We start from the raw sequence: 19356 nt of genomic DNA, 5'->3' as shown, positions 1-19356 counted from the left end.
ATAAAGGCTATTTTGGAGTCCTTGTCTTGTGCTTCCTTCAGTACTGTATGCCTTAAGGTCTACTTAAGGTCTACTGTAGTATGGCTGCTGGGCTGTAATAGAGATAAAGTATCCTGGTTGTTGTTAATCATGTTTTTACATTGGTGCCTAGGCATCTGGTTTGCCAAGATTGTAATTCTAGAAGCCTATATCCCGTCTTGTCTTTGTTAGCTGAGCGTTCCGATCCTTATTTCCTGTTGCCCTCTGTGGTTCTTAGGAGAGTGTAGAGGCTGTATATTTCTAGTAGGGAATGCTTCTGAGATCCCCCCACCTGTGGCCACTGAAGGTTCCAGATAGAATGTTTCTTGGTATTGGGAGCTGACACTTAGAGCTTCAGATGGGCTAAATGAGACCCACAAGAGGATGGAAAGTAGAGGGGGTGGGCCATCAGGATCTGTTTAGTGACTTGGGATGGAGGCAGAGAGGGAGGAGAGCCCACAGTTAGTAGTCTGCTACAGAGCTGAAGATGAGACTGCGGGATTGGGTTTGGAAGAGACGGGGCTGAGTGAAGATCTGGAGATCTCCGATTTGCTTCTGTGCCCTGTTTCCCTGGACAGCTATGTCAGGTTCCTAGGGAATGTCTGTGGGAATTGGCTGCTGAGACAAAGGGCTGAGGTGCTGAGGGAACCTGTAGGAGATCTGCTTTGTACTGGAGGTGGAGGCAGAGGGCACAGTGGTTTCTCTGCTACAGATCTGGAGGATGGGTCTTAGATGAGAGGAGGAAGAGTGAAAATCTGAAGACTGCCTACCTGCTTCCCTGGCAGTTTCTCTTCTTCCTTTCTCCCTTCCTCTCTTCATTCCTTTCTTTTCTGTTTCCTCCCTTTCTCCTTCATTCCTTCGTTCCTTTCTTCCTTCCTTTCTTATTTATTTATTAGCATAGAAAATAGGGGTGAAAAATGAAGGAAGACCTTTCCTGGATCTATTGCTAGTCTACTACAAATAGCTACCCTTTACTACTCTTTGGTGTGTTTGGTATCCTCAAGATTTTTTTTCCCCCAAGAAATTAAATGACACATTGTGGTAAATATTAAATTACTGGTAACCTTATCCCAGCAATGACGCTCATGGAGCCGCATGGCATTGTGGGGGATCTTTTTCTCAATGGCTCCACATTGCCCCCAAATACTTACTCTCAGACCCAGGCAGTCCGTGAACTGAGAATGGCTGGTTTGCAATATTGACTGTGGGATGTGTGTGTTTCGGGATGTGTAATATAATGGAGAACTGAGGACTGAGTAGGAGGTGAGATATTTGGAAGGAGTTGTGATACTAGAAATCAAAACAAAAACCACGCAGGGCTCAAAAAGATGTTGAGTGGAATTAATGGAGGAACTCAGGGCTCAGCCAGATTCAACAAGTCAAAATTGAAGATGGCTGGTAACTTAAGTGTCCTGGATGAGCAATATGAACTAACACAGTCTCTCTCTCTCTCTCTCTCTCTCTCTCTCTCTCTCTCTCTCTCTCTCTCTTTCTCTCTCTCTCTCTTTCTGAGACAGGTTTTTCTGTGTAGCCCTGGCTGTTCTTGAACTCAATCTTTAGACCAGGCTGCTCTCAAGCTCAGAGATCTGCCTGCCTCTGTCTCCCAAGTGCTGGGGTTAAAGGGGTGTGAAACCACCCACTGGCCAGTATGAACTCATAACTAGCACAGAGCCATTCTCACAGCCCCCGCCATGGCATTTAGTTAGACTGGGGCTCTGAACCAAGAAAGATAGTGAGTGTTCTTGCATGGACGGCCTCCTACTCATTCAACAGTTATTTCCCCAGCCCCTCTGGACTCACCCTCTAAGTAGTTCACTCGTCTCAGTTTCTGTCTTCTGTTTATTTCTAGGGGTTAGAAATAGTCATGTGGTAGGCATTGAATGTCACGTAGATGGTAAAATGTGTAGCATTCTTCTTTGTGTGCGTCATAACTTCCACAAATGATATTTAGGCTTATCTTTTTGCATTGCACCCCAACCCCCAAAAAAGACCTTAAAGATTTTGTGAGACGGGGAAGCTTAATTCACATTTCATCTATGAAAGCCTGCCTCTTGGTTTTAGTCTCTGCTTCCCAAGGCAAAAGGAAGACGGTGAGAAGCACACACAGCTGGTGGCAGCAAAGGGTTATGCATCTGGCTTTGAGCATCCACCAGACCGCTTCTGAAAGCCACAGTGAATGAGCCTGGGTGTTGAGAAGGAGACCCTTGGTTGCAGGAGTTAGCAGTCTAGAACTGGGGTGTGAAAGTGTCAGCAGACACTGGGCAGACTCAAGCTCCCACTGTTAATTCCATTCAAGTCCATGTCTACCCATCCCCCCACCACACCCCTCATCAATGGCTCCAAATGGTTTCAGCTTTCTTTAAATGGGGTCATTACTAACTGACATGCTGTAGCTTTTGGTCTTTTAGATAAAGCTTCACGAATAGGTCTTTTACACTTTAAAAGACATGGGCCTTGACTTTCTGGTTACCAGTGTGCTTCATCTCTTCTACACACCCAGGATTTCAGTGAATACTAAATTCAGCCGAGAATCTACTCAGATGCCTGGAGCCAGGCCTCTACCCAAAGGAGGTCCCTTTCCAGAATGTAGAACTCCCTGAGAGTCGGCATGAGGTAACATACGGGGACAACAAGAGACCTGGAGACAACAAACAACATTTCTAACCCCAGCTCTGCTAATTTCATGGCCATGGGCAAGTGTCTTTCAGAGTCCCAGTTTCCTTATTTATAATCCAGGGAATGAAAATAGTAACTACATTCATGTGTGACATTTGTGCGTGTGTGTGTGTGTGTGTGTGTGTATGTGTGTGTGTGTGTGTGTGTGTGTGTGTTTCATTGGGAGGATTAAATAGGGCATTGTGTCTGACTTTCAATGATGCTCAACAAATATTTGCTTTCCAAAAAGCTAGGTGCAAGAGAAGTTTAAGCAAAAGCGTTGCCATCCCAGCAAGATGGGCTCTAGATACCATCTGGAGAGGTCAGGCATTGACCACCTGTGCCAGGAGCAGAATCCTTGAACTGTCTCTTTTCTGCCTGCGGGTGATTTCCCAGGGAGGCTCTGTCTATTTATCTCGACTAGGAATTTGAACTTGGTCGTTGCACATTCCAAAGACCTCTGTAAGGGTTTTCTGACTTTGGGACTATAAGCAGCAAAGGGTATCCACGGAAGGGCTATGTGACCTTAGGCGAGTCCCCTAACCACACCAAAGATTAAAATAGTGGAATGGAAAGATCATGTTTGTGAAACACTTGTCAGAGTGCTTGCTGTCTGGTGGGACCTCATTAAAATGTAGAGGTTGCCGCTGCCTGAACTCCCTTTCTGCAGGGTCTGCCTTTCTGCAGGAGGATGCTTGGGAAGGGATGGATTTCTGAGTGTTCTTCCTGCCTGCCAGGCCCACATTCACTTTAAGCTGTCAGTTCATAGTTGAAAGCGCCTCTTTGTTCCCCTTGCTGAGCCAATCCAGGCCTGTGTGTTTGAAGCTAGAAAGAAATCTTTCCTCTCGAGCCCTACTCCAGAGACCAAATCTTTCTCTTTTAAAATACCCGGACACATGCTAGCTAGCTAGCTATTTATTTATTTATTTATTTATTTATTTATTTATTTATTTATTTATTGCCATCCGAATGTTAAATTGAGGCTTTTGGTCGAAACTCAGTCTTACGCCTACTTGAAAAGCCAACAGGCTCATTGGGCAGCCGACAAAGCTCTCGGGATTTCCCCACTGGCAGGGGAGAGTACAGACAGGAAGCCAGGGACCCAGCGCCTGACCAGCACTTCCTCAGGGGAGGCTGGAGCTCACTCTGTCTTGCAACGAACTGTCTAGACCCTGCAGGCCATTGTATCTGTAGTCAGCAGCCCACCTGGATAAGAGAGGGTCCCCTGCGGGCATCTGCATGGATCTAGACTCTGTTGGCTTTAAGGTGGGAGCTGCTGGCTTTTGCCCTGAGATGCTGACACTGGCTGGGCTGGAACCTTCTATTCCGGCTCAGCCACTTCCTCCCTTGCTGCCACGAGGAGGGAATTGAGAAGGGACTTTCCAGAGAGAGTTAGCTCGCAGGGTGTGGAATGGAATAAAAGCATATGCAAATTTGCCTGTGAGTTCCTTCCTCTGCCCCAGTGAGCCAAGAGAAAGATGCTCTTCTGCAAGGCCCTTGCCATCTCTCTTCTCTCCCTGGATGGCGACAGCGGGGGGTCCGTTGGAGTGGTAACACCAGCTAGGCAGCCATGGCAAGGGGGTGGGGAGTGTAGGATGAATGGGAGGAAGTAGCAAAATGAGGGGTGGGGAGAAGAAGGAAGGTCAAAATTGGAAAAGATAGGTAACCTGGAATTTGAGCTCAGAGAACAGGAGTTAGAGAAATAACCATTGCCAGCTGTTTTACTGTGCACCTATCTTTTGTCTGAGAGTCAGCTGGCTTTTGTACAGTGGATGACTGCAGAGCAAATGGCGCATTAAAGATTCTAATCAAGATGTTCAAGGCGTAGTGAGTGACACTAGAGTTAAAGCAGGTGAGACTTGTCATGGGCTGTAAATATACAAATGTCATTGGCTCAGAAATATTTCCAGTAATAGAGTTAAAGCATGGGACGGTTTCTGAAAGGAAAATAATTTTAATCTTTTGTTACTTGGGTGGGATGGCAGTGTGGGTGATACAGTAGTATGCTTCCTTAAATCCATTGTGGCTCCTATTTGGCAAGTCACCAACTTTCTTATAGTGACAGTAATAAGAAAATCTTACATTGTCAAATATGGAGCATGGGGGGTACATGGGAATTAAGACATATAATTTTGTTTATTGTACGAATGTTTTCAATCTCCTTCAGTCTTGTCTGCCGAAGGAATTTTTTTTTTTACTTTTCTAAAACATTTTTTTTCTCTGTTAAACGACTTGTATTTTAATTGACAGTAATGTAACGTTTCTCTCATGAAACCCACGGGCCTCCGGGTTATTTATTACAACGTTTTCTTGGCATTTGAGATGTTTCCAGTCAATGTTGTTTTACTCATCTGTTACTGTTCAGCTTTGGTTTTTGTCTCAGACTTTTCTGATTGCTGATACTCTGTCCTCGAGTTCCCGGTATTGTATTGGGCTTTTGAGCCGAAGCAACGTTCTTGTTATTAATTATTATTACTATTAATCTCACTGCTGCACTTACTCACTGTTTGTGTAGGATAAGCACTGAGGATCTTTGTGGGAGAACTCGGAGGGAGCAAGGGACGTTGAATCTCTGACTGGGGTCTGCTCAGACTGGATTTTCTTGTGTTGTTGGAAGGTGGAGGATTAGCCTCTGGCCCTTAATTTCAGATATTAGAAGGCAGGGGATGAGGTGAGGAGCCACTGGGGCTTCTGGTGATATAACCTTGGTCTCCTCATCTCTGAATTCCTAAGCTCCACTTTCTCTAAGGCACCGGGGTGGGGAGTCAGGAATGTACTTCCTCCGCTCAGGCAGTGTTGTTTCCTCTGACTGTCAGCAATTTGTGTTATAGGGTGTGGTTCCTCAGAGCCAGCTTTGGGCACTTTTTGAATCGTGATCATGATTCCTCTCTCAGATTGTTCTAGAATCTGGCAGGATTTTCTTATTTGGCCTCAGCTTCGATCCCAGTCAATAAGAAATTTGTTTTAATAATATATGGTACCTGTTTATAATTTACAATTGGTAAAGTGATTCCATGTGTTTTTTCCTATAACCCGTCCATGAAATCTGGAAGGTGAAGCATGGCGGTGAAATTGTCGCATCATGGAGAACTTACTAGATATTTATTGCTTGGATGAAATGTACCCATTTGGTTGCTAAAGAAATGGAGACTTAAGCAGATCAAGCTATCTATCCAAAGCCTCATTATACAGTAGGTAAAATCACACTTGATTTTACCATGCCACACTAGCTCAGATAGTGTTGATAACACACACACACACACACACACACACACACACACACACACATTTGAGATGGTATCTTACCTCGTAGCCCAGGCTGGCCTGGAACTCACTGAATAGACCAAGCTGCCCTCAAACTCACGGCATTCTTTTTGCCTCAACTCCTCAATTCTGCAGTTGCAGACTTGAGCCACCAGGCTGGGTTTTCTGATCACCATTTGCTCTTCATTGTGCAGAAAGTTATCTTTTGATTCTGTAAGAGAGGACTGTTGTAAAATCATCTGTATACTCCATTAGCTGTTTGACTGCTACCCGGCCACAGGCCAGTTAAATCAAAAGAGATAAGGTGTTGAGACAAAGAAAGTAATTAGAGAAATGTTAGTTCAGCAGGAAGAAAGACAGACTGGTCACAAACCCTTCTTGGGTGTGAGGGATTCAGAGATCATAACAACTTTTATACAAAAAGAAGCTACATGCCAACCAAGGCTTCCTCACCTAGTTTTTTCTCTCTCTCTTCAGAGTTTCACTTGCGTAGACCAGGTTGGCCTTGAACTCACAAAAATCTGCCTGCTGCTGCTTCCCGAGCGCACAGATCAAAGGTGTGCGCCGCCACATCTGGCTAGATATCTCTTTTATTTTTTTTCTGAATATCAGACTGGTCCCTGTTCTACGAGGGTTTGCTTCTTCCTTTCTTTCCGTGGGCATCGCTAGGGTTTGAACTCACAGCTTTCCACCTTCATGAACACTAAGCAAACACTCTACCACTGAGTTATATCCGGAACCTTTTTCATGTTTTCTTTGAGATAGGGTCTTGCTAATTGTCAACGTTGGCATAAAACATGCTTCATAGCTCAGGCAGGCCTTGAATTTGTGATCCCCAGTCTCAAGCCTCCCAAGTAGTGAGATTACAGTTTATTTAGCATTGGGGGTTGAACCCAGAGCCTCACGAATGCTAGCCAAGTATTCTACCAGTGAGCCAGCTCCCTGGCTTTTGTGTTTATTTTAGGCAGACACACTGCCTTCCAGGGAGTTAATTTACATGCTTTACACCATATTGATGACTCAATAAAGTCTACTTACCTTAGACTGGGGAGATGACTCTACCCATTCTGTGTTCTTTAAAACCAAAGAAAGATTATGTCTAAGTGAATGTCTTGACTGTCTAGGTGGAGCTTTCTAGCAACGGGAGTCAAACAATTTCAAAGGAGTAGTCCTCAACTATGGGGGTATCCCATCTGAGCAGTGGCAAAGTGACTTGTCTACCACTCTATACGGAACGTTCTTAGATTCTTTATTGCCAAAAATCCCATTTCCTTAGGGATATAGCTACTTAGATCTGGTCCTTGGTAGAGTGAAGCCCCAAGTTCATGGTGGAAAACAATTGGCTCTCTTAAGCTTGTAGTATGTCTTGGAGGTTTGAGCATGAGCTTTAGAGTCCTCAGAGGAAGTTAATTGCAGGGGTTTAACAAAGGAAGTGTGTTGCCTTGTTTCTTTGGGCCATTGGGTGGGTCAAGAAGTGTTACTATTTTGGGGCAGCCTAGTATTCAGGGGTCAGCAGTGTTTGCCCTATGAACAATGTCACTAGTTGTTCCCACTGCCTGAGAAAATGTCACTCATATTAGTTCAGGCATTAAATCAAAAGAAAAGAGTTCGGTTGTAGCAAAATTAGACTCTTAGGTTGGATGTCTGTGCTCACCAGAGAGTCTTGAAAAGGCTACAACCAGCAGCAGAGAGAAGGAAAGACCACTCTAGGCTAATTAGGGAGAAGTATCCATGGGATTCTGTCAAGGGCTTGTCTTTTTGACTTCTGTAGCCAGAGATTCAAAGTTTTGTCTGTGAAGTTTCTTCTTAGAGGAGTGTTGCACAAACAGTTGCAATGGTTCTTTTTTTAAACTGAGCTGAACCTCTTTGCACATGTCTGTGTCACTACAAAGGGCACCTCAAGCCTGTCTTGGTGTTCTTGAGGCTTTTCGAGCCTCACCCAAAAAGGCCTTCTTTAAGGGGTGGTTATAAAGAGTAATTTTAACCTTCACTTTGGAACTGTTGTTTATTTGCTTGTGTGTGTGTATGTGTCTACATGTTCATGTATGTGCATGTGCATGTGCATATGTGTTCCTCAGGAGCCATTGTTTCTCCCCACACCTTTTTTTCTTTTTTATCTTCTTTTTATTAAACTGAAACCTTTTGGTTTTGTTATTATTATTTTTCTTATCATTTTATGTGCATGGGTGTTTTGCTTGCATAAATATCTGTGTACCATGTGCATGCCCATAGAGGCCAGAAGAGGATGTTGGGTACTCTGGAACGAGAGTCACACACAGCCATGACCTGAAGGTACAGAGAATCAAACCTGGGTCCTGTGGAAGAGCAGCCAGTGCTCTTGACTGGTGAGCTATCTTTCTAGTCCTTGGCTATTTTTTAAGATTGACTTCCTTACTGGCCTGGAGCCACAGTGACCTGCCTGTCTGCAACTGTCTCCCAGGTGCTGAGATTATAAATATACCATGCCTGGGTTCCTCATGTGGTGTCAACCCCCAACCATAAAATTAATTATCCTTGTTGCTACTTCATAACTATAATTTTGCTACTTTCATGAATTATAATGTAAGTATCTGTTATATAGGATATCTGATATTCAACCTCTGTAAGAGGGTTGGTTGACCCCCAAATGGGTTGAGACCAGAGGTTGAGAGCCACTGCTTTAATTCCAGTATACAGGCGACAGAAGCAGGCAGATCTCTCTGGGTTCTAGGCCAGCCAGGGCTATATCATGAAACCATGTCATAACCACAGAAATGTGGGCTCAAGGCATTTAGCTAATGTCTTCCTGCTCGTAAGGTGTCTACCTCACCAACCGAGCCACCTTTCTAGCTTTGAAGTTTGACACAGACCTGGTGTTCGTTTTTCTGTAGATGTTACTTACTTTCTTATCGATTGATTGGTTGGTTGGTTGGTTGGTTGATTGATTGATGTGCTCTGGCTAGGCACATTCTCTCCCACTGAGACCTGACTAGAATAACATATCCCATGAGCAGGCAATAGTTTTTGAGTCCCCCTGACTCCCGTCCAGTTGTTTGAACCCACAGGAAGAACAAGCTGTACATCTGCTACATATGACTGGGAAGGTCTAGGTCTAGCCCATGTATGTTCTTTGGTTATGGTTCAGACTCTGAGAGTCCCAAGGGTCTAGGTTAGTTGACTCTGTTGGTCTTCCTGTAGAGTTCCTATCCCCTTTTGGGCCTGTAATTCTTCCCCCTGTTCTTTCATAAGACTCCCCAAGCTCCATCCATTGTTTGGCTGTGGGTGTCTGTATCCCTCTAAGTCAGCTGCTGGGTGGAGCCTCAGAAATAACTTTCCTAGCCTACACTTTTGTTATTTCTCTCCCCATCATCCTTAATGGTTATTGGCAGAGATTTGCTACCTTTGTGCAAGGGACCTGCGATAGCACAGAGAATTTGAGAGAGAAAATTCAGGAGCTAAGTAAGGGCAGAAGCACTAATCCTGTGTATAGAGTTTGGCTGCCAGTAACTACTGAGATTAATGTGTAGGAAAGAGTGAGTGGCCAACTTTTTCATGGTCTCTCTAAATCAGGCCTGGGTCACAGTACCGAAAGCCAGGCTTCGTAGTTTAGTTTCTTTGAGACTATTAATATTTAGATGTTGACCATCTGCTTGTTGCTCTGAGGGATGTCCTGTGTCTCATAGGCTACTCAGTAGCATCCCTGGCCTTTTCCCATAGACTCAAGACACACTGATATGGCTGTCAAAACCACTTACATTCACTGCCAATGTCCTCAGTTGAGAACCACTGCTCTGTAGGATTCCTATTAGAACCTGCACCCTGGCCCTCCTGTTTACTGAGTGCAAGTCTCCATTTCCTCCCAAGGCAAACAGTAATATTGCCTATCTCCTGAGCTAGGGATAGGCTTAGGGACCTGAACTAATGTACCTGAGGACACGTCAGATGTGCAGAGCAGACCTGGCAGGACAGACCAGGGCAACTTTAGCATCTTCCCTCTGTCATAGTGTCATAGTGCCTCTCCTCGTACTCACATGGACACGCTCTCTCTCACCCATGCCCTCCCCATCATGGAGTGAATGTGTTTAAATCACAATGATATTCAGCCCAAATCGAAAGCCCATGTTAATGAAATGCAGCTCTCTTTTCAGAGCTCAGCAGCCACCATTTAATCAGCTCCCATGATAAACTCATCAAAACCACACGTGGATTTTTATTTGCGGCTGCAGAAATGGCAATTCCGGTTAGTTAACAGAGCTTTAAGTGACAAGCTGACTCCATGGAATAGCAGAAAGGCCAGAAGTGACTCTGTAAGCAAGTCAGTAACACCAGTGTGGGGGAGATAGAAATCTGGGATGTGAAGCCTGAGGATTAACTTAAGTCACTAACTTGATAGTTTGGGGGAACTGAATGATAGTTTGTTCATTTGCTGTTAGCAGCCACTGTCCTATTGGGCTGTGGGAAGGAGTTTGTAGAGGTAACCCTCGCTTCCCAGCATACACGTTACTTAGTGCCTGTGTTTTTTCCCCTCTCTGTTAACAGTGGATTTTGAGAAGCAGTGTTGGTGGCTAAGGTTGAGAATGAAGCCCCTCTTGAGATAATTTAAGCATGTGAGCAGACCTGGTACTCTCTCTATCTTTGCCCCTAGGGATCAGTTCCAGCACTGGGTGGCGCTGGGGATGTGGTTTGGAAAGGGGTGGGAGCTCTGTTCTGGGATGCTGATGTTGTGGGTGGCTGGACTCAACATGGACACTCCCTCAGCTATGCTCAGTTCATCCCTCAGTCAGGGTAATATAGTAGCTGTGAGTATGGGTTCCAGACTTGGAATATTTAAGTGCCCAGTTGCTGTAGAAGGCCGTGGAACCTTCCTAAGTCTTGCTTTCCTCACACACAATGTAATGTTAGTACCTAGTGGTTCCCTCACTAGGTAGGTTGTGTAAAGTTGTGAAATGAAGAGGCCACTTCCTTACTTCTATTTTGTTTAGAGGTGGCATAGACCATACTGGCAAGGCATAAGACAACCACTGCTGACCAACAACTTCTCAAAGTCTCAGAATTCTTTTGTGAAAGAATGGCTAATACACTAAAGAGTTACTGTAAAAGTTGAATGTGATTATTTGGATCAGATTCTTAACAGAGCCCCGTAAGCCACCATGAAGCATTAACATATCATCCTTCCCTTCTTTCTCCTCCAAATTATTCTTTTTGTTGTTATCATTCCTGTGTTTTGGTGATCAAATCTTCACATTTAAGATAAGGCTGCTTGAAACGAATACACCATATTAAGGTCTGAAATATGGTAGACTGCTTAAGAACACGTATTGTTCTTTTCGAGGACTTGGATTTGGTTTTTTATATTTTTTTATTTTTTTTCCTGCTTATTCTCATTTTGTTCGTTCTGATTAACACAATGAAGAGAGAAAGTCACATGATATTCTCAGGAAAGATGTACAGTCTGCCTCATGACTTTGTTGTGAAATGCGTTCTAATCCATGCAGCCCAGTGGCTGGAACATAAGTGTTTATTGGTTGTTAGTTATGATGATATCGTTATGACGTATTTAGTTGTGTTTGTGAGCCAGATGTATGGGGGACAGGATGAAGCGTTCACTCTAGTCCTGTATGATATTTCTTGTGCTTACAACGTGTCTACTGTCTGGAGATTAGAATGAAAGTATTTCCACTGTGAGGCCACAGGGCCAGAGAAACCTTTTGAGAGGTGGCAGCCTGAACATGAATAGAAGTTGTTCCAGGAACTGAGTTTTAACCACCACAGGTTAGACCCAAGACACAGGTAAAACTTCACATGGGGGTAGACCGTCATAACAGTGGAAAGAGAGGTAGAATTTAGAGCTTTTACCCCCCCAGTAAGTAGACATTTACAAACTTGAAGTGGTCAGGCAGGAGGACCAAGGAGAAATGTCTTGACCACTTTGGTTTAGTGAGCTCAGCCTATAGTGTCCATGCCTTCAAGCATGTTTTGTGTCAGGCACTGCTGCATCTGGGGCAACAAGGCCTAGAACCTAGAGGTGCCCCGGGTCCAGCACAAAATACATAGTCTGCAATCATTTGTTTGGTCACGTATACTTCACAAAGTCTCTCTTTGTTTCAAGGACCCACTTTATGGTTTTAATGGTTTTCCTTCACAGAAAGGGTTAGCGAGAGGATTGCCTTGCTATTTCTTCTCTTTGGCAAAGACGTATTGGCTGTGTTTTTAAGATGCTTTCTGGTCTTTCTGCATGCTGTGCATCCTACTTTCTTGTTCCCCTCTGCTCATAAAGCTTCCAAAGGAAGGACTTAGATGACGCCATCTTGGATCTTTGGAGTCCGGCTCGCACAGGAACTTTGTGAAGGCACACAGGCTGAAGGAAAAACCGAAATGGAGGTGACCTCTCATTTTGATGCACACCACAGGGATGAGAGTGTAGGTAAATGAATTTAAGAACCCCAGATAGCATTTACTCCGCCTCCTTTCTCGAAAAATCTCTGGACTATCTTCTATGATCCAGGTGTGTTCTCGAAGCTGGGGACAATATGGAACCAAGACCTACCCCTCACCCCCATAAAAAAGGTTAAAAGTAAGCTTTTGTAGTCAGAAAAAAAGAACCCCTGGAAATATGAATCATATGATGTATTTAGAGTATATAAACAGTTCTTACAATTTAATAATAAAGAGACAAACAGCCCAGTTTAGAAGTGGCAAAAGATGCGAATAGATTTTTTTTTTCTGTTCAAAGTAGCTGTGCGAATGCAGTAAATGGATGAAAAGGTGCTCAACCTCATTAGCCACCAGGGAGATGCAAATCAAAACCACAGTGAGGTACCGCTTTGTACCTACCAGGAGAACTGCAATCAAAAAGTCAGACTGTAGCAAGGATGTGGAGAACGGAAGCCCCAGACCCTGCTGGCGGAAATGTCAGATGGTGTAGCTGCTTTGGCAAAGAGTGTGAGAGTTCTCTAAAGGGACACAGGTTAATGTAACCCCACCATTCTACTCTTAGGTATAGAGTCAAGAGAAATGACAGCATGTATCAGCACAGAGCTGAGAATGGTCACAGAAACATCTGTAGCAGAGAAAGAGTAGAGATGGGCTGGACAGAGGGCTGTGTTTAAAAGCACAGACCATTCTTGCAGAGGGTGCCAAGTTTAATTCAGCACCCAACAATTTGTAAATTTAGCTCTAGTGGACTCTGTTGCCTCCTCTGCCACCTGCATTCATGTGCACATATCCACACATGGACACACACACACTTACACATACTTTAAAAAAACAATAAAAATATAAATATTTAGGAAAAGTAGAAATAATATGAATGTCCATCAACTGCTGATGGATTAAGAAACGTAGACTTTCCATATAGTGGAATATCTTTCCCCATTAAAGCCGTAAAGTGAATTAAACACTGGTACACACACTAAGCCACAGATAAACTTTGAGAACATAAGAACAAGAGACCACACATGACTGTATTTGTTCATTAAAAAATGCTCTTAATAGGCATTTATATGTTATATATTAATTATATTATTATATGATATATATATATATGTATATATATGTATATATATATATCTCCTAGAGATTGAGTAAATGTACTTAGCATATAGTTTAGGGACGATTAAAACATTCTTAGATTAACTATAGTGACCATCAAACAACTTCATGGTAATATTGAAAGCCATTGAGTTCCACTCTTTATGAGTAGGTGAATTCTATAGTTGTGAGTTCTAAAATAATTTGTTGTTGTTGTTGTGGGGAATATTTTTTTTTCTCTCAGAGTCTTACTCTATAACTCTGGTTGGTCTGGAACCCATAAGGCCACCCAGCATGGCCTTGAACTCAGAAATCCTCCTGCTTCAGCCTCAAGAGTGCTAGGGTTACGGGAGCATGCCATTGTGCCTAGCTTCTGTTTATATAATTTTAAAAAAGGACTAACATGGGTGATGCCCTTGTGAAAATATAACTTGTTTGGGAGATGGTATTTATCAACAATTACATCAAAAGCTGTATCAGTTAGTTATAAACTATGGTCTGTTCTATGAAGGGAAGGATTGGACATGACTCAGGAGAATGGCAGGTGTCCCCGGGGGATGGAGAAGAGGTACTAGTGAAGCTGTTGCACTCAATGACCCTTAAATAGCAGTGGTTTGAAAGGGGAAAGTCCTGTTCTTGCTGGTGGGAAAAAGTACAGTTTTAAAGATCATCGAGTGCAGTGCCATGCTCCACCGTGGGCGGTGCATGGCCCACATTGCATGGGTTGAGTGCAGCTGCACCGTGTCCTCTGGCCCCATGTAGAACTGGGTTACTTGAGGCTGGGAAATGAGGTTTTTATGCCAGGAGTTTGTGTACCCTGGGGGCTCTGTGAACACACGAGAGACACAGGGTTACTGTTCGGTCATCTCTGCTATTGATGGTCTGGCTGAGGAGGTGATACAGTGGGTGAGGGCCTCAGGAGGACAGTTTTCCAGGCCAGGGGCACATGTGTAAAGGCACAGTGGGGGCAGGAAAAACCATCTGTCACATTACTGGTTGCTTTTAAGAAAATCTTGCTATGTATTTCAGGCTGTCCGTGGATCCTCAGTCCTCCTGATGCAGTTTCCTCTGTGCTGGGATTACAGGGTGGCCTCAAATTGACATTCTTCACATGCTTCACATGACTTCACATGCTGCAGGCATGTGAGTGTTGAGGTTACAGGCCTGTACCACATGCCCAGCATGCTTAGTGACTACTTATGACTTTGCCTATCTGTGTCCCAGATCCATATGCATCAAGAATGTTCAGTCTGCAGAGGGAGTGCCTCTGGATTTATCAGAGATTTCTCTTGTCTTTACAGGGCTGGCAGGATCTGACCTGTGAGGAAGGACCAGGCCTTACCTGGAGAGTCTGTGTGTATCCTCAGCTCTGAGAACTGAATTCCATGGGTTATAGCAATGTCAGACCTGTGAAGTTCAGTTCTTTAGCTGGGATAGCTCTATCGTCATGGACCTGAGGAACACCGTCTAGGACAACCTCTGAAGGCTTTCTTATTCTGCCAAGGAACTTGAAGAGTGGAGAGAGTGGGGTGAAGGATGGGACTGGTGGCCCCACAGGGATCCATGTTCGATTGATGTGTGTTCTAGTTTCATTTCTGTTGCTTTGATAAAATATCTTGACAAAAACAATTTAGGGGAGGAAGGGTATTTAGATTGTAATTCCAAGTTATAGCCCATCATTATAGGGAAGACGAAGTAGGAACTCGAAGCAGCTAGTCTTATCCACAGACAAGAAGGAAAAGAGACCTGGACATTGTGACACATATCTTCATTCCCAGAATTTTGGCTGGTGGCTCTCTGATAGGCCAGCCTGATCTGCAGAGCAAGTTCCAAGCTAGCCAAAGCTATATAGTGAGATTGTGTCTCAACAAAGAAAAAGAAAAAAAAAAAAGGAGAAAAATAAAGAGGAAAAAAAATTCATACACGTTTACTGGTACTTGACACCCCCCCCCCCCATACTTAAAGAGTCTAGGATCACCTGCCTAGGGAATGATGCTGCCTACAGTGGGCTGAATCTTCCTATGGTAATTGATATAATCAATATATACACCCACTGATATACATAGGTCAACCTGATCTAGAGGGTCCCTTACTAAGACTCTCTCTATTTGATCCCAGATTGTATCAGGTTGACAGTGCTGAGCAATGTAGTGTGGAAATTCCTCCTCTGTTTGGGAAAAGCTCAGCATCCTATAAACAGCCTCACTGAGTGATTCTTGCTTCAGTGACTTTTGTTTACATTTACTGATGATTTAGGATGAGTCAGGTATGAAGGGGACTAAGTACTGTGCATGCTGTTATAGGAGACTCTTGGGAAACACCATTTTAATGAAGCTTGAGACACACAGCATTACCAAGCAGTGATTTTCCAGTCTCTTTATGGGACCAGATGGAATTAATTGTATGTGACAATTATCCTTTAGCATGATCTGCTGAGGTATCTGGCTGCTTTTTCAGATATGTAGCTCAAAAGGATAAAGAACACATCCTTCTTATGACCCCTTATTCTGTTTATTTCGACCCATTTTGTACCCCCAAACAAGACAAAGAAGTTGTAATTAGACTCCACTGTAACTTCCAGTTTCTTCCAGGGACGAGGATTAGGAAGGCTTAGAAAGTCTATTTGGACACATAGTCCATGAAATGTTGGGGCTCAGGTCTTTGTAGAAAGGCAGTAGAGACCTCTGTCACCAAGTATGTTGGGTCTGTTTTGAGAGTTAGGCTTGATTTGATGATGATGATTTCTGTTGGATGTAGTATCTGGACTTTATTAAGCTTTTGACTTGGCAAAGATTTAGGAATGGCCCTGTCTTTTGGGAAATCCTCTTTGACTCATTGCTATGCCTTGGTGTCCTGGGATTTCCTTCTCACTCTTGTCTCTGAATGAAAAGAGAGGGAGGCAGCGTGAGGTGGGAGACCCTACAGCGTGCACATGCTCAGTCTTTCTTCCCGGGGACATAGGCATTTACTGGGTACTAGCTCTTAAATTCAGGGCTTTGCCTGTGTGATCTCAGTGAATTTTACTAAGCCTCATCTCTGTAACGTGGATAAGTCAACAAAAGGATTTTTTTCTGTTGCTATGATAAAATGGCCTGGCAAAAATAACTTATGAAAGAAAGGGATGATTTTGGCTCACAGTTGAAGGGTACAGTCAACCATGGAGGAAATCGAAGCACCAGAAGCTTGAAAGCTACTGGTCACAGGACAGCTGCAGACAAGAAGGGGAGAGCTGCAGATGTTCACAGCCCACTTTCTCCTTTGCATGCAGTCCAGGACACCACCCAGGGGAGGGTGCCACCCTCCTTTATGGTGGTTCTTACCACAATTAACTTAGTCAAGATAGTCCCCTCACAGGCATTCTCCATGGGTAACTTAATTTAAACAACCCCTTATAGGGATGACTGGAGATAAATCTCCTAGATAATTTCAGATCTTGTCAAGTCGATACCAAAAGACCCAGAGCCAGACTCTCTATATATGCAGAGCATGAGAGACCTCAGAACAGTCAACCTTGAGAGGAATGTCTCCATAAAATCCCTCCTTTCTGGTTCAGGGAACTCTGGGGAAGAGGAAGCTGAAAGGGTGTAGGAGGCAGAAAAGAAGGAGGACACCAAGGAATCAAGGCCTTCTAGACACAACAGGGCTGAGATACAGTGGACTCACAGAAGGATGGCAGCCTGCAAGGGGCCTGCTTAGGCTCTGTATCAGATAGGGTTCTAGAGCTAAGAGGAGAAGTGGGCCCATGGCTCTAACCCTAACCCAGAAGCTATTTCAAATAACATCTACTCACAAATGAAAGATTAGTGTTTTCTAAGGAAGTCTTCTTATGGGGAAACAAAGCACTCTCGATCTCCACGCTCAGGAGTAAATAGATGGCCAACACAAAACCAATTCAGCAGTATGTTTCAAGGTTCTTTGTCTTATAATGTGTAAACCAGGGCTTTTTTGTTTGTTTTAACCATACAGGCCTGTTGTGTATGTATTAAAGCTTCTGATTTTGTGTTTGTTTCGGATTCCTGCGTGGGTGAATGAGTTTCTGCATCTATGAGTTTCTTGGGCTTTTTCTTGGGCTCTTTTTCTTGTTTGGTTGTTTTGTTTTATCCTGATTTTTCTCGTTTTTGATTTATTATCACTTCTTAGATGCCTGTTTGTTTTCTAGGCAGAGACAGAAAGGGTGTGGAGCAGGATGGGAGGCAGGGCCATGGGGAGGAGCTGAGGGGCAGTGGAGGGAAACTGTAACTAGAATATATTGTATTCTCAATGCTCTTCTGATGGAAAGGGGTTGCTTGGTGATTGGTGCCTGGGCTCTACTGATCGAATCAAGGCCTCTCAACCCCCTCTGCCTGCTTCCATCCCGTGCTTATCCAATCTTTAGCCAGGGACTTGTCCTAGAATCGCAACTTTGGCAAATCTCAGCTGAGACCAGAGGTCAGTGTTGACACCCAGATTGCAAGGGAGGATTAGGATTTAAATCTGAAACTCCCAGGGCCCTGGGCTCAGTGCTTCTGTGTGACTGGTGCCCATGACACCTAGAGGTCTGCCTTTCTAACAGAGGCTGATCTTATCACAGTTGAATCTTCCTGAAGCTGAGGGACCAACCACAGGCTAAGCTCTACCGGTGAGGAGTCAATGGGAATTTACAAAATAAAGGATGCTTCAGGCTCAGGGTGTAGCTTAGAGGTTGCCTACCATAATCAGCAAGGTTCTTGGTTCTGTTGCCAGCTCTGCAAAAAGAAAGGAAAACGTTTTAGTTGAGGTATGGGTTAAGATTTCATTAAGTAATCGATTTGCTAAGGATTTTTGTTGATTTAAGGTTGTATTTGCTTTATCAAAACTTACTTTAGGGGCTGGAGAGGTGGCTCAGTGGTTAAGAGTGAATCCTGCCTTTTTAGTTCAGTTTCAGCACTTACCTGCTTGTGACTATAGCTCTGGGGGGGATGCAAAGCCTTCTTCAGGACTCCGTGAGTATCTGTGTTCATGTGCTCAGACCTACACATACAATAAAAAGAGATTTATTGTGTGTAAGCGGAAAAGTCAGGTTACCCCAAAGGTCATATTCTGTTTGAGTTGATGTGTGATTATAAATTATAGGCTACTATGAGATGTAGAAGTAAGTATATTGAAAGACGATTATCAGTTTATTAACAGAGACTTTTTCTCTAGGGTAAGACTTGAGATTCACTTTCTTTTCTTTCTTTGTAATTTTCTTTATGGTTTGACCCTTACTCTGGGCATTTGTAATTAAAATAAATTACTGTGGAAGACTTCATACGCAGTTGTACTGATTCCAGACAGTTCTGTCACTGAGGGGTGACTGGAGAGGAGTTACTGACTGGTATGTTGCTTGCTCTGCGTGTGTGTGTGTGTGTGTGTGTGTGTGTGTGTGTGTGTGTCTGTCCGGTATATGGTAGCAAGTAATTTGTTTGCTAAATAATTATTTCTGCCTAACCAAAACAAAAACCAACCAACCAACCAGAACAATAGCAAGAACATGGCGTAGATGTGCTGCTTCCTATGCGTGCGGGTGGCTTTTCAACACATATCATGGACCAGCAGCATCACTGAATCTGGAAACTGGTTAGCAGTGCCCATCCTTAGTCTTGCCCAAATCCTACTGGAGAGGAAAGAAAGACCCATTGAAATGGAAGCAGGGCGGAGCTGAGCAATTCCATGGACTTAGCCCATCGCGTGACTCTCACATTTGCAGCTGCTGATGTCAGTCAAAAGATATCCTTATTTGACAGAATTGAACTGTAGCTCAGAGACCTGGGAGACTCTGGGCCCATACAAGCAGATGCAAAAACTGTCTATCTCGGAGAACTGAAGAGCTGGGCCACGGAATTTCCAGATTGTGGTTGAGGATTTCCATCATAGGAGAGTCTCTTCTAAACTCGTTTGAGAAAATGTTCA

At 43.8% G+C, this 19356-nt stretch overlaps 1 long non-coding RNA gene and 1 other non-coding gene across 2 annotated transcripts; both read left to right on the top strand.

Moving 5' to 3' along the window:
* The first annotated feature begins 3095 nt into the window (after positions 1-3095).
* Positions 3096-18715, top strand: LOC134480673 (uncharacterized). Its single transcript, XR_010055326.1, has 2 exons — positions 3096-8282; positions 12194-18715. It is a non-coding gene; the product is annotated as an uncharacterized LOC134480673 (long non-coding RNA).
* Mir146a (microRNA 146a) lies at positions 14801-14895 on the top strand. Its single transcript, NR_031892.1, has one exon. It is a non-coding gene; the product is annotated as a microRNA 146a (primary transcript).
* Positions 18716-19356: the final 641 nt, after the last annotated feature.

Source organism: Rattus norvegicus, chromosome 10 (assembly GCF_036323735.1).
Source record: "Rattus norvegicus strain BN/NHsdMcwi chromosome 10, GRCr8, whole genome shotgun sequence".
NCBI lineage: Eukaryota > Metazoa > Chordata > Mammalia > Rodentia > Muridae > Rattus > Rattus norvegicus.
The sequence above is the reverse complement of the archived record's forward strand: the minus strand, read 5'-3'. Positions and strand labels throughout refer to the sequence as shown.